We start from the raw sequence: 16,603 nt of genomic DNA, 5'->3' as shown, positions 1-16,603 counted from the left end.
CAACGCAATTAAGGCAGAGCAATTGAGGAAGTCAGAGGTGATGGCAATAAAGTGCCTGAGATGGGTGGTAGGATGCACTCTGTGGGACAGACAAAGAAATGATGACATCAAAGCAAAAGTCCAAGTCGCTCCAGTTACAGAAAATGTCAAAGAGAAGAAAAGAGAAGAGAAAAGATTGCAGTGGTTTTGGGATGTCCCGGAAAGCAAAAACCAGTCTAGCGAAGAAGATTTGTAATAAACATGAAGAAGGCAGGAGGAAATGAGGGCATCCAGGAAAAAATGGAAGGACTGGGTGAGAGATGATCTGTGACAGTTAGGGATGAATGTCAAAAAAGGTAAGAGAATGGCATTGAAGCTACAGTTGACATGACACCCCAACACCATATAGAAAATGGGAAGAAGGAGGTCGATGATGATGTTAATGATTTGAGAAATGAAAAAAAGCAAGGACTGCCAAGAGAATAAGATGCAATATTATAGTCTGTGGATGATTTAAACTGCTAAAATGGGTATTTTTGAAGAGAACATGCTAAAAGCATTGAAAGAGACATATTATATGCATTCAGTGTGCTGCAAGGGACTGTATTTCAGTGAAGCTGGAGGAAAAAAGGGGTGGAGAGGAAATAAATCTACTGCACTCAGACTATGAACATATGTATCAGCTTGTCAGCATTAAGTCCTAGCTGATTCCTTTGGAGTAGCAGTGTTATAATGTTTAAATGTATTGATAACTATTAGGATTATGCTTGCTAAGTATTACAATTGAAATGTTAACCATATAAGGTTCATAACCATACCTCTCAATTTCTTTCCTTACGATGTCTGGAGAAATGCAAAAATAATAGGGCAGATGGTGCAGAAGGCTATGACTGTAATTTGTACGTGGTTTGATCCCTCATCCCTTATTTTTCTAATATGTGATCTCAAGCAAATCATTTAACCAGGCAGTGCTTGTGGTCAACAGGAAGTTTGGAATAGGCTCCTCAATAGTCCCCTGGGCTGTAAGCATAGTAACTAGCTATGATCAAAGTCAGGCACAGTTTTTTTTTAACTATTGCTCTAATTCAAATAAAAATACAACAACATATTTTTCATCAACATGCACTATCTGAACAATAAGAAATATTGTAGTCTAATGTCTGGCATTATTGCCTGATTATGATCCATAGTAATTTACCAGAATATTGACAATGTTATGTGGCACAGTGCAAAAATATAAGACAAAATTAGGTGCAGTTTAGAGGTATGTTGATAATCACTGTTCATTCATAACATGCACAAGCTAATGTTATAAAAATTCTAAAGATCTTTGAAGTACTGTTAAGTTCCAAAGACAGCTAGTATTTCAGATTAAACATGAAATCATCATAGATTCATGTATTACAAGTACAGCAAATATTTGTTGCCCTCCAATATTCCCAATATGTGTCCACTGTTCACTGCTCCTTAGGAAAAAGTTCTTATATTTTTATGACATTTTAGAAAGACTTGGTGGACACAGGAATTCATAAACATGTTGTACAGATGTAAATGCATCATATGTTTTACATTTGGTATATTGCCATGACCTGTCTCGATCCATTGACCCAGATCATGGTAATCCATGGTGGGGTACAGTACGCATCCCAGATTTTGTAAGTACCAAACAGCAGCACATAATACATCACCGCATACATTGCACACTATACTTTCCCTTGGTCAGGATGGACGAAGTGCAGTATAGTACAGCAATACTATGCAGTGCAGCAGTGAGAGTCTTCTTAGTTTATTTAGATCTAGTAAGGTATCGCATAGCAGCATTTCAGTGCTGCACTGCTCTTTCTCATCATGTCTAGCACTGACTCATACAAATATCTGAGTACTTAAGCATGCTGGCAGACCTAGAGTCATTAGCATGGTATGGTAATAATGGGAGCTGCTGTTTTGTGAGCTTCCTTTGGTAGAAACTCTCCAGCTTCATTGAGTGGTAAAAGAAAAAAGTTACGTTATAGTAGCAGGTTAGTCTGCACCACATGAGACTTTGTTGTCAGTAGGCTCTTTATACTGTGCAATGGAAATAGCTATTTAAGTATTTATTGGGCATCACTGATATGCTGCTGAACTCTGTGCATTTAGCAACATTATCTACAAAAGAGGGGTTCACGGTACTCCCAAACAGCTTACCTTTTATGAAGCTGAATTTTTTTAATTTACACCCTTTGGATCAACTTGTATTCTGGTGGGGTACCTTTTGAAAATTGCTTATGAACCTGGAGTTGAATAATTAGTATGGGGATGGATAAATGGTGTTCTTGCTTCCACAATTTGACAATACTATATACAAAGTGTTGCCTGGTGATATACTTATCTTTATGAACTGTTAAGGGCTACATTGGTCTGTTTTATTGCATACCAGCTCTATATTTGTATGCATCTACATGTATAACTAGCACCCTGAAATTCAATCCACAAACCTCCATACTGAATAAATTATCTCTATTAGCCTTCTTTCAGAAGTTTATGGCAGTGACACAAGCCCCATGATCGTTGAAGATTCAAAACATGCTAAATGACGAGTAGAACAGCTTCACAATATAGATGTTTGTAGATATTGAGGGGGGTTAAGGGCACTTCTGAGAATGTGATTTATCTAAACAAATGTAGGAAATGTTCAGAGGCAAATTATGTAGAAGAAACAGACACTCTCTTTGACCCAAGACACACAGTTATTTGTAAAGTGACTAACATATCAGTGACAGTCCAAGTTCCTCATTCGACTCATTATCAGACATGTCAATCGTGGTTCTTCAAGGACACCTAATTGCACCTCTGGAGAGAAGGATAAGAGAGAGGCCTAATTCAGTTATTCAGTATGAAAGTTTGTGGTTTGAAACTCAATTCCGATTCATGAGATATTATAGAATGTAAAATCTTTTCTGTAGCAAAAACAGAGGACACATATACAGGCTTATTATAATCAGGTTTTCAGTCTTTCTTGTTCTGCTTTTGAGAAATGGTTATCAAGAAATTCATTTTGAGAGCTTGAGAGTTGATTCTTGACATCCGTTTTTATGTGCATGTAAGTTAGTTATGATGAGAAAAAAGTCACTCATAATTCTTTGCAGTACATAATCTTTAACTGCTCCAATGTATTACTAGTTTCAGGGAAAATGTAGCATATTTTACAGCTTTGAAGGTTATAAGACACTTAGAGATACCACACAGACAACAACCAAAGGCAAAGTACAGGGCCAAAAAACTTTAAAAGCTGTTGAATACCTCAGTCTGCCATACTTCTTTTTAGTGCAAGCTATATTACACCTTTTAAAGCTGTCAATATGCTTCCAGTGCTATCCTGTGATGGCTGACAAGTGTGTAACAGCACAAATGCTGATTATGCTAAGCTTCAAAGGCTCATAGTTTGTTATGACCATTTCTAATGCCCAAAAAGGTACACAAAAAGCTAATTTCTTTCCTGATTTTGAAATTAGGTGTAATGAAGGACAGCAAATGTATGTTACCCTAGTAATGCATGAATTTATTATGACTTTATGCTGCTCAATCTTGATTTTATGAGACATTTGACAGTTTGCAGTTTCAGTACTTAAAGCCATATAGTCATAGCAGTATAGACACTGCCATGCAAATTTCCATAGAAGAATGGAGATTCCATCATAAAGTGCTAAGGGCTGAAGCAATAAAGTGCTTCCAATGAATACGCTTGTGGTGCATCAGAGAGAGGGGTTGATCATTGCACAGTTCATACAGAAGCATGCAAGGGAAAATAAAGGATAAATGTAACTTGATCGAAGTAATATAATGTGCAAAATGGCCACTGAAAGAATCAAACTGAAGACCTGCATGTTGGCAGTTTGTTGCCTTATGATTCTGTTCTACATGGCCAGATCAACATAGTCAAGAAACAAAGTAATGTAGAGCAAAATGTGCTACTAAACTAATAAAAAATGCAACAGTGAGCATGATTTAAAATACACAAATAATGCTGTACTGATATGGCTGATAAGATCTCATGTCCTTGTTATTCGACTATATATAGGTTTTAACTCCCTGATGAAATTCTGGCAGTCAAAATGCCAAGTGCTAACATGCTGAAAAATGACAGGAAATGCAACAGAAGACACATCTTAAAAATTGCTTTTCTCCTTTAATCTTCTAATTTTCAGGGGGCAGCAACCCCTGTACTCCCACCCTCCAAATGTATATATACTAACGCCAAGATCACCATACTTCACAGAAAAGTGAATATTCTGGGCAATGGCCATCTTAGACTCAATATATGTAAGTTTTTTTTTCCTGCCATTCAGGCTCTATGATTTGGAACTTGCTCTAGTAGTAAATCTTGACGTTTCAAATGGTTACTGTATATTTCAGGTTATCATTTAGCTTAGACACAGCTTTAATCTGCGCTGTCTAAACCAAAGCATTTATTGCATGATGTACTGCAGCTGTGCTGTAGAGCTCCATCTACAGCTGTAGTATAAATGCACTGTGCAGTAACTACTGTTTAAGCCAGCAAGGGATCATACTGCTCCTCTGAAAACCTAGGCCCTGTGTTTCATAATAACACCTAGGCCCTAGTTTACCCACTCTACTTTCATCTCTACCTACTTTTCTGACATACCACTTCATTTCTCTTACCTATTGTCTTCCTCCAACTCTGTTTTAACTGCCACAAGACATAGATATTTGTATTTTCCTTGCCTTTATAAGTGCAGTAGCTAGCTTACTGAGTACAGATATGCTATTATTTGTATGTACCACATTCCTGAACATGGCATCTGTATGTTAAACATCATATGTGTTATACACAGGAGTGACTGTTTTCTTCAGATTGCCTATCACTAATTGTGTGCTAAAGATCATAAGATTGTTTTCATCTTGTAAATCTTATGAAATTCAGATGTTGTTTAACTACTGTTAACACATTCACCTGTTTCTTCACTGTCATATTCCCCCTATATTTCTGTGTGGGTAATTGTGTGTGTGTGTGTGTGTGTGTGTGTGTGTGTGTGTGTGTGTGTGTGTGTGTGTGTGTATGTGGAAATTACAATTGTATTGCCAACTTTTGTTAGTAAATATTGTACACCTCCAGGTTTTCTTCACAGGGCACTGAAGTAAATTGGCCTTGCCCTGTTTGACCATTTGAGCAATAAAAGCAAACAGACAAATAAATAGCTTCCGCTCCAATAGCCGTAGCAGGTATGCTGTTACTGCATTAAATAACACTGTTTACCAACTATATTTGTAGGGTGTATCTTTTACACGAATATTTACTCAGCGTAAATAAGCGATTAAAAATGTTAGCTACTGTACCACTCTTGCCCCAGAAACATTACGCCCACATTTCACTGTGGACAGTATTAGCTCTTTTAATGTCAAAATACAGCTTAATAGCATACCACATTTTTTCATTACTGGTTGGCATTCGATCTTTTAAAACTTAGATGATGCCGCTGTTTAATTAAAACAAAGACATGCTACACATTACGGATTTGCAATACTTTTCCCTAGGATACCATTCATGAAATTCTCACTGTTTTGTTTTAGAAAGAATTAAATGGCATAATAGTACCAGCTGTCATATGAGGCTTGGTTTCTAACTATCCTTGTTCATTGCTGGTCTCAGTATTACATATTGCAATACTCATCCTTGGGAAGATATGTTAAACCAAGGTTCCATCTTGATACCTCAGGTTTACATTAAAGATGTCATGGCAGTTATAGAAAATGGAATACATGAAGTTCCTTGGTCAAATTTCTCATAATCAGTATGAATATCAGATTAGGTCTCTCCTGAAAATAGGCCGCTGGCCTAGTGGAATTAACCCAGTCAACAAAGTATAAATAAATAAAATAAAAAAAAATCTCTTTCACTATGCTACGACCCCAATATGGACTAATAAACTGAATATTATTAAACATGTTCTAAGGAATATATTAAGTAAAATTATAATGTTCCCTATGACTGCTTCTATTTACTTTTACATGTAAATAAAGCTGGGTAATTAATGTAAAGTACGATTTCTCATACCTATTACTGTAAGAATGTACCAAATATTCATTAGTTAACAAATAATCAGCAGAATATTTTGGTTTTAGTATAAGGATGCAATCATAAACAAAGACCGGAAACAAGTCAGCTGCTGGACTGTAAACAAGTAGACAGTAATAGCACAAGAAGAAAGGATTTGTTACATTGTAACTAAATATGAGCTACTGGGTATGTAATAGCAGTTTCACAGCTGTTCTTCTGGATTTGTGCCAAGGTTTATAGGAATGGTGGACTATGCTAATAAGGGGAAGGATGATTTGGGTTAACCCCATAAATAGCAATGACAGAAGCCTAAAGTAGCCATAAATAACTAAAGGAGCAGTGAAGCAATAAATGACGAGAATCACATGCTCCTTGTTGACTGGTAGACCTGTGAAACCCCCACTGTAGTAAACACTTGTTTTCCAGGAAGTGTCCTTGTAGGATTGAATGCATATGTTACAGCAGAAGGCTTTTTTTTTTTTTCTAAGCAGAGTCTCTCTAGGAGCAAATTTATACTTAGCAGCAATGTTTTGCTGTACAGACTAAACAATGGCACATGTAAATGCCAACTTGTTTAATAGCTTTGTATGGCTCTGTACACCTCTGAAACAGTTTGACAATAATCAGCGGGGTTGAAATGAATGTTAGAAATGTACAACACAAGAAAAGGGCAGACTCTATAAAAAGGTACCTGGAAAGTGCTTCAAATGAGTTGTTTTTACATCTGAAAGTTATTCCTTGCTGAGTCTAAAGAAAAGTAACTTAGGGCAATGTTTGTTTTAACACTTCTGATATTTATGCATTCACCTTCTCTGAACATTTCCTTGAAAATGTTTGCCTTTCTAGCTCCTTTTAAAATCTTAGCCTGCTGGTTTTCACTTACATTTCAAAACTGTTTATCATAGAGAAGTACTCACCCAAGTCTGTACTTTGGCTCTAAAGTCAGGCTTTGCATGCACTATAAGTCAAAGTTCATTTTTTCTTTAGTCATTGTCTCATAAAATTAAAACCTTCTCCATAAATACACAAACACCCCATGTCATGGATGGTACTTGACTGTTGTTGATGATGGCATGCTCTTTGGAATGAACTCAACAGTTATGTTTTGTAATACTTTATCCAATTATTTTCTAAATGACCGACTCATGATTCATCTTCTGATCCTGATCATCGGCCTATAGAGTGGTTGTGATTCGAACCCCCTACCCCCAATGCACACAGACATATAAACAAACTAGTGCCTATTGATGGAATGCAAGACACATAGACGAAGCCCTTAAAAGTGAACCACAAAAGCACAATTCACCACCATACTATAAGATTAAAAGAAGTAAGCACAATTCACCACCATACTGTAAGATTAAAAGAAGTACACTATAATAAAACCTAGTAATAAATAAGAGGTAGCACTTTCATCCAAGTTATTAATTGACTTCTTCAGAACAAAGGTAATTGAATTAACAATGATTTAAATCACAATTAAAAGATGACATCATCACATCAATTAATACCTAGCCATCTTTTAAAGCAATACTAACCAAATATGCATATATTCACCTATATAAAAATTGTTAAAAATCTAAAAAACATCACCAGTAAAAGAAAACTAGCTAAACGGTGTCTACAAGTTCAGCTGTTTCTATTTCAAAATACCATCTATACAGAGAGATTCATTAAGCCCAGGAAAATTTATCAACAGCTATTGCCAACTGCCATTAAAGTTCAAGAGCATCTAGTTTAAATTTCCATAGCCTCCCTCTCAGATCTGATCCAATGGTAAGGAGTCAACCACAAAGAATTAAAAAAACATGTTCTGGATTTTCAATAACTTCCCTTCCCAATGCCCTTTTTCCATTTCATTTACCAATGTCATCTACGTGCTCATATGTGAGATCTGAAGAAATAAGGAAATGGGCCCAACATGGGGGGAATATTCAAGCCAAAGATTTGAATTATGTACAACAGAAGAAGGGGAAAGGGAGGGGGGAACCGTGTTCAACACCAGTACGACAGATAAGTAGTTCTATTGTTATGCATATTGAACGTAACAATTTTTTTATTCATAATTACAGCAACATTACTTTTGACAAAAGGCATGCTAATTTATTTGAAAAATAACTTAATTTTGTTGCCAGAAGGAGAGCTAACCTCCTTATATATCTAAAATTGTACACGGGGAAGGTAGAGGTCCTTGAACTCAATTGGCGACAGCTACTGATACATTTTCTGCATTTAATGACTGTATTTGTATAGATATTATTTTGAAATTGAAACAACTGAAATTGTAAACACCATTTAGCTAGTTTTCTTTTACTGGTGATGTTTTTATTTTTAGATTTTTAACAATTGTTTAAGTGAATATATGTATATTTGATTAGTATTACTTTAAAAATGGTTAGGTATTAACTGATGTGATGATATTGTCTTTTAATTGTTATTTAAATCATTGTTAATTCAGTGAGCTTTGTTCTGAAGAAGTCCTTGAATGTCTTGGATGAAAGTGCTTAACCTGTTATTTATTACTGGCTTTTATTAAAGTTTGCTTCTTTTAATCTTACAGTGCAGTGGTGTATTGTGTGTTTGCAGTTCACTTTTAAGGTATTCATCAATGAATTTTGTAGTCTGTAAATAGCAGCTGGTTTCTGGTTATTAAGTTTTATTTTACAGTTCAGTATCCATTTCTTTTGCTCCACACACATGTACGACACAGTTAGTGAAAGCTCCAGAATCCTACTGGTTGTCAGTACTACCCAGCTGATTTGGGCCATGAGCAGTTAACAGCTTTCCTCCTAGGTTTATGGCCTGAATCCCTTAGTCTTATCTTATATATTGTCTGACATTCTTCACTGAGACAGGTTAGATGTTACGTGCCTTCTAGGAAATGTGGCACCTGTGTACCTCTGAAATTTCACCAGTAAAAAATACCCTGGACCAGTTAGGCTGTAAAGTGACCAGAGTTGATCAAATCCCAGACATGATCCTTGCCAATATGAGGCAGCTTTGCTTCCCACTATTTTTAACTTCCTTTCTTATCAAATCAAACCATAATTCAATTACATTCACTGTAAGACTTAATCCTGAAGCAGCCTCCAATACATCTGTGCTCAGAGATTATGCAAAGGCTAATGCATTGTCCCTTGCTTTGTCTTACTGATACATTACAGCTCTGTTCCACAACAGTTCTAACTCCCTCTCTAGTCAAATCTGACCATATATCAGTTGCATTCATTATAAGAGTGAAGCCAGAAGCATCTTCCAATAAATCAGTATTCAAAGATTATGCTATGGCTAATCTGCTTAACTCTTCCCAACCCGATGACCCTGTTGCATAAGCTGAATCCTTTATTGTGAAACTATACAATCATATAAATATCTGTGTAGAAGCATCTGTTCCGCCTCCAAAATAAATACAATGCTAATTTAAAAACAAATCTCTATAGTGGTACCCAAATATAAGCAGATACTTCAATGGGAGAAAACAAATAATTGCACATAAAAATAAATGTAACTCCCATATAAATGTTCTTGCTAAACTTAGCAGGGAACTGCAGTCCATGATCAAATTAACCAAAGCCATGTATAAGGCAAAAACAGCCACCCAAGCTAAAGACAACTACAAAACATTCTTTAACTATGTTTTAAACCTCAAAAACAAAGTCTAATACTGCAGAGAGATAATAGTAAATAATACCATGAACTCAAACTCGGGACGCAGCCAATCCACAAACAGATAACTTCACCTCCATCTGCCCCTAATATTCCCAAATCACATAATTCACTTCTACTCTACCTCTCCTCCCCCCAATCTTCCAAGAATAAGCTCTCAATGTACTAATCAGTTCAAAGAACACTGCTTATATGTGGCCAGATAACATACCAGGAGCCTACTGACTAGCCAGAAGCAGGACCTGTAAGACCCCCCCAATAGTGATTATTCAATTTCAGCCTCCATACAGGCTACGTGGCAGAGGAATAAGGGACAGGAACAGTCATTATCCTGCACAAGGGTGGAGCTTTAACTGTCCCAGTTAATTATATACCCATAAGTCTAATAAGCATCACCTATAAACAGGGAAATAGATAGTCTACAAATCCTTGAACCAAGCCAGTTTGGTTTTGTCAAGGGCAAATTCGGCCTATTCAACCAAGATAACTTCTTTGAGAAAGTTACTAAAACAATGGATGAGGGAAAATCAGTGCACACTGCATATTTAGATCTGTTAAACATCATTCCACACTTTGGTATTGTCAATAAACCCTCCATGCTAAATGTCACACACACACACACACACACACACACACACACACACACACACACACACACACACACACACATAATTATTTTCCATGAGGTACTTTTTGTTAATGACATTCCATATAGGTTACTAAGTGATAGACTTTTTCCACAGTGCTCTCTGCCTTGTATACACAACCAACTCAGCAAAAACTCTCATCATATTTATCTGGCTGTCAACAATCTGTTCTATGGCAGGGTGACCTATCTCCATGCCTTCCTTTATCTATTGGTGTTCCCCAAGGATCTATCTTGGGCCCTTTCCTTTTCTCCCTCTTTACTAATAACCTGCACACAGCTACTCCACATGGTTCTATAATACAGTATGGAGATGATTCAACACTTATCTTTGCTGCCACTTCTCTATCAGCTCTTCGTTCTCAAATACTAGAATCTTTCACTTCTGTTGAAAGTTTGGTTAGCCAATGCCCGTCTAATCCTGAACCCAAACAAAACTAAATAATTACTCTTCCAACCTAACAAAACATTTATCTCATGCCCAAACATTTAGCCAAAGACAATACTGTGATCTCCCCGACAACCCATACAAAGCTTCTTGGAGTGGAAATAGACAATACCCTAAAAATTGTCTTGCATCTCTCCCTAACTATAAAAAATCATAAGAAACTTGGAAGTCTATATAGGCACAAAAGGTTCCTGACCACAATGGCCAAATTAGCACAAACCCATCTGTTCTCCACTCTACTATATGCCTCTCCAATTTTAACTAATCTAAGGAAAACTGACTTATCTAAGCTAGAAGCATGTTATGATAAAATTGCTAAGTCTGCATCTGACTGTCCATATAGAACACATCAATGTACAGCTTTAAGGATACTAGAGTGGCTTGAGCTTCCCAACATTATTCTTTACAACCAACTCTCTGTAACTCACAAAATTGTAACACAACCAACTAGAACCCTTGCACTACAAATTCTCATCCTTCCTTACAGTTCCAGCAGACCACTTCCCTCTAACAATAAAAACTTACTCACCATCTCCAAGGCCAACAACACTGCAAGAGAATCTTTATTTTCCACATATATATCTCATATATGGAACTCCTTCCTAACTCCATTCTCTCAATCTCATCCACTAACCACTTTAAGCCATCACTTAAAGCTTATCTAAAGAATAAGTGGCTATGTTTCTGTACTAACCTCTCAGGAGTGCTCTGATACATCACAGTATAACCAAAACATATCCAACTTCTCCCCCGGTGTTTAATCCTTTGTTCCTACTGACCTGTCTTAACCTTATATCTTGACATAAGTTATACCTAAAAATAACTAGCTATGTTCAAAGCCTAGGTTTTATTGTCAAGATGTAGCAAATTTGTATGTTCTTATGTATACTACATTTTGTTTACTTTATACTTTTTTGATTATTGTAATGTGTGCATAAAAACTTACTCATGGAGTTTTTCTTCCCGGGCCTCTACTGAAAAAGGACCTGTGTTCAGTCGGACTTTCCCAGTAAATAAATGTTAAATAAATAAATAAAATCTGCTTTCACTCTCATGTTATTTCAGTTTTCATAGCCTGGTTAGCTTGTATTAGTTTCCGTACAGATTTTCCTTATAACCAATCAGCCATCAGTTTAAAAATCCAGACTTTCCCACTAGCTCAGCCAGCTCATGCTGATTATCTCTTGCCTATGGCCCAGCCAACACAATATATATTAAATGGAAGTATGAAAATGAGTGCTTTACAGCTCAGCGGGGTTCTTTTCTGAGACTGGTGATGGTGTTGCATGGAAAGGTGTGTACCAGTGTGACTTGATCTTTGTGTCATGATGAGTGAAGTATTTATTATAAGCCAATTCATACTTTTTCATACCAACCTTTAGGACACTGCTATGTGAGTAAATGACATTTAGATGATGTGTGGGTCACATTTATTTATTTATTTATTATTTTATTTGCAGTTTAATTACCGGGGGAAGTCCACTGGGCCAAATTGACCCATTTTCAGTGGGGGCCTAGGGAGAAAAGCTCCAAGATGCATTATACAATTTAGATACAACTGATTGTTAATATTAAAGAGAATATTATGTAGAATAGTTACTCATACATGCATTCAGTATCATGCATAGTTAAAAAATTCATTAAGCTTGATGGTAGGGATCATACAGTTTCATTTGAGGAAAACAGATATGTGTTAGGTGTGGAAACAGTTTACATACAAACCTTTTAAGAAATACGCTTTACATACACACATTAACAGTAGAATGCTATTTACAATATTTACAAGGTTGGGCTGTGTGAGGGTAGCTGTAGGAGTTGTTGAGACCTTAGAGAGAAGCTATAGAAATTATTGAGAGCTTAGATAGGCTCATAGGAAGATAACTATAAGAGTTGTAGAGCTTGGGAACCAGAGCGAGAACCCCCTTGGATTAGGTTGGGTGAAGGGAGGTACATTTCTGTTTAGTCAACAGGTGTTTGAATAGTTGGGTTTTGAAGTTTTCTGAGTTTGGTATGGTTCTTAGTGTGGAGGGAAGGGAATTCCATTTTTTGCCTAGTGAGAGAGATAGGAGAAGTTAGCCAGCAGGAAGTTTAAGTTTATGGATAGTAATTAAGTTCTGATTTTCAGATCTGAGAGCTTTGTTGGGTGTATAAGGGGGAAGGATGTTAGTTAGAGTGGGACATTTTGTTGGGTGAAATATGAGTTTATGTGCAGTAGTGATTTGGAGATAGTCTAGGTAGTTTGGGAGTTCAAGCAAATTCAGGAATTGTAGGGTTAGGCAGTGATGAGTGGTATTTTTAGATTTAGAGGCAAATTTAGAGATTTTTGTTGTAGCAGTTTTCTACTTTAGAGGTGATAGAGGAGGACAGGTTGGTTAGGAGAGGGGCTCCATATAATAAGGAAGGAAGAAGATAAGTTGAGGCCAGAGTTTGTCTGGCAGAGTTAGAGAGAAAGCAATTATTCCTATACAACTTTTGGTGGGTTTTCTTAATATTTTGTTGAATATGAATATCAAACTTGATGTGTTCGTCTACAGTAATGCCAAGTGGTTTGGCAGAGGGGGCTACTTCTATAGGTGAGTTGGTTTGACTATAGACTTTGAAGTAATTTTTATCGTAGGAGAGGGTCTTTCTGGGAGGGAATAGTAGAATCTTTGATTTATTTGCATCTCAGGTACCTAGCATATCTTTGTGTACGGGCATCTATGTCTGTCTTTTTACTTGGAAACTTCCATTATTCCATGTTTTAATGTACTAACTGTAAAACTAAACAAACTACAATTACATTGTTACTTACTGTGCTTTTGGAAAACACCTTGGGAGAATAACATTCAGTCAGCTGTCTTTTAATACACAACACTAGTTCCTACAGCTTTCTTATTATAGCATTTTGGAAAGGCATGGCATTCAAATTATGATCCTAAGTCTCCCAAACATTGTTTAAACATCTTTAGAGCAAGGCCTCCTTTTTTGATTTCTCCAAGTCTTTTGGGTTTCTAATACCATGACGGGAATGGACCCCATTCCTAAGTCAGAGTATGATTAAAGTTCATGAAATTAGTATTATTTCACTCTTTGATGTTAGCCAAAATTGCTCTTCGCAGTACCCACAATGTGCCCAGTAATGACTCCTTCTGCAATTCATATGGTGTTACATGAATTGGTAACATATCTAAATATGATTGTAAATTATTTTTTATAAGACCAGTTGTTCCTACTACTATTGGAACTGTCCGGGTATCTTTCTTCCACATGGCTCTCGCTTCTGTCTGCAGATCAAGGTATTTTATGACTTTGTTTCTCTCTGTACGCAAGACACTATAGTCACTAGGTGTAGCAATTTCATATAAAGCAAGTTAATTTTGAAGCAGCAATAGACCTGGATCATCTGAAGGTCCAGCATTGAAAGCATTTGGGTGAACCAATATTTTTTGTAGGCAACTATTTTGCAGAATGACAAGACACAGGATTCAAAAATGTTCTCAGGTATAAGCTGCAAAAATGCAGCAAAAAGAGTCTGTTAGCATGATCATAAGAAGCAGCATTTCAGAAACCTATTAACTGCAATGAGGAAAGACCTCATTACCACTAAATTCATGTCTCTGAAGTTCTTTGTAGCTACCGCAGACAGGCCGTTTTTTTCTGCAATTCCAGTAATAACTGCTAGCTGCTGAGGCAACATGTTAGCATAGGCATGGTCTCATTCCTTTCCCCACAAACATGTAAACTCATTAAAGCACACACATCAACACACTCACAAGTGTACACACACATACATACACACGCACACACCCACACACCCACACACACACACACACACACACACACACACACACACACACACACACACACACACACAATCAACACACTCACAAGTGTACACATGCACACACATACCCACATCCACATAAACAAATGCACATACACACAGACACACCCACACACACATACCCACATAAACAAATGCACACACTCACACCCACGTACACACACACACACACACACACACACACAAGTGTATACAGACACACACACACACACACACACACACACACACACACACACACACACACAAAAGGACACTCCATACCTCATTTTTATTGCTGAGTTTACAAAATTTTCCATGATTTGTCACTGCCTGCCATAAATCACTGATGATTACTGTTATTTAATAATGCCAAAAGTTAGAGATTCAAGTTTCATATTGCTTAATAAATGCATCTGGAGGCAGGATTTTTACTATATTAACTTTTAAGTGGAGTAGAGTGAATATTTAAGAAGACTTCTTGGTGTAATCAAGTGTTCCTCATCCAGTCTAGTCTGTTAAGTCTTAGCACAGCACTATACGTCACAGACCATGACTGTCAGTCAATATTGCTGGGCAGTAGAGTTTCATACTTTTTTATGTTTATATTTCATGCTGCCAAACCTGAGGTCAATTAAGTTTTACATGTACTACGTTAATAATAATGAGTGTCCTTGGTATCCAACTTTCATGCTGTAAAACATGAGTTCAATTCACTTTTAAGTGGATTAGATTTATAATCAGTGTCCCTGGTTTCCAAGGTTTCCCCTTAGTTTTGCAGAAATTGCTATTGGTCAAGCAAAGTTTAGAGATATGGCAGCCAACTCACACACACACACACACACACACACACACACACACACACACACACACACACACACACACACACACACAAACACACATATACACATATGTGCTAACTGTATATCGAACATAACACATGCACATACACACATACACACAAACACAAACACACACCCTCATCTGATCACACTCACAGACACACACAGCCATTGCCCACACATACATACACACACACACGCACACACACACACACACACACACACACACACACACACACACACACACACACACACACACACACACACACACACACACACACACACACACACACACACACACACACACACACACCTGCCCTACCTATTCCTTAACTAATCATCCTACTGCGACCACTCAGACAGGCAGATAGACAGACACACAAACAAACACACAAACACTCACCTTACACCACTCATACCTCTACAAATACTCACACATACACACATTGTCAGCATGACCTATCAGCTAAACTCCATACTTCTGATGTGATCTCGTCCATTGAAAGCAATGAGTGAACAACAGCTTTTAGCAGAGCTAATCATAGCATCTGGCATTAAGAATGTATGTAGCAGAGTGGTCCTATGAATCACTTGGCTTAGGAAAACACTCACCACAGACATATCTATGGGAAGATCACATGGTTAATTGCCATATGCCATTCCTTGGAATGCCTCATTAGCATTTGCAGTAAACATGAAAGATAGGCTGCCACTGTGCTATACTTCTTTGAGGCAAGCACTGTGGCAGATAAATGGTAGGTAAAAATCAGAAAAAGCAACCCAAGAAGTATAAAGGGCTTACTGCTGGCAGTAACATTTCTGAATACCAGTCACAGCATGGTGTCATGTACTCACAAGCGAGGAGAGTGTGTTGAGCAGATGGAAAGAGTACTTTGAGGGGCTGCTGAATGAAGAGAATGTGAGAGAGAGAAGGTTGGATGATGTGGGTATGGTGAATCATGAAGGGCAGTAGATTAGCAAGGAGGAAGTAAGGATAGCTATGAAGAGGATGAAGAATGGAAAGGCTGTTGGTGCAGATGATATACCTGTCAAAGCATGGAGGTGTTTAGGTGAAATGGCAGTTGAGTTTTTAACTAGATTGTTTAATGAAATCTTGGAAAGTGAGAGGATGCCTGAGGAATGGACAAAATGTGTTTTGGTACTG

This window comes from Protopterus annectens, chromosome 1.part1 (assembly GCF_019279795.1).
Source record: "Protopterus annectens isolate FY-2018-M chromosome 1.part1, PAN1.0, whole genome shotgun sequence".
Classification (NCBI taxonomy): Eukaryota; Metazoa; Chordata; order Ceratodontiformes; family Protopteridae; genus Protopterus; species Protopterus annectens.
The sequence above is the reverse complement of the archived record's forward strand: the minus strand, read 5'-3'. Positions refer to the sequence as shown.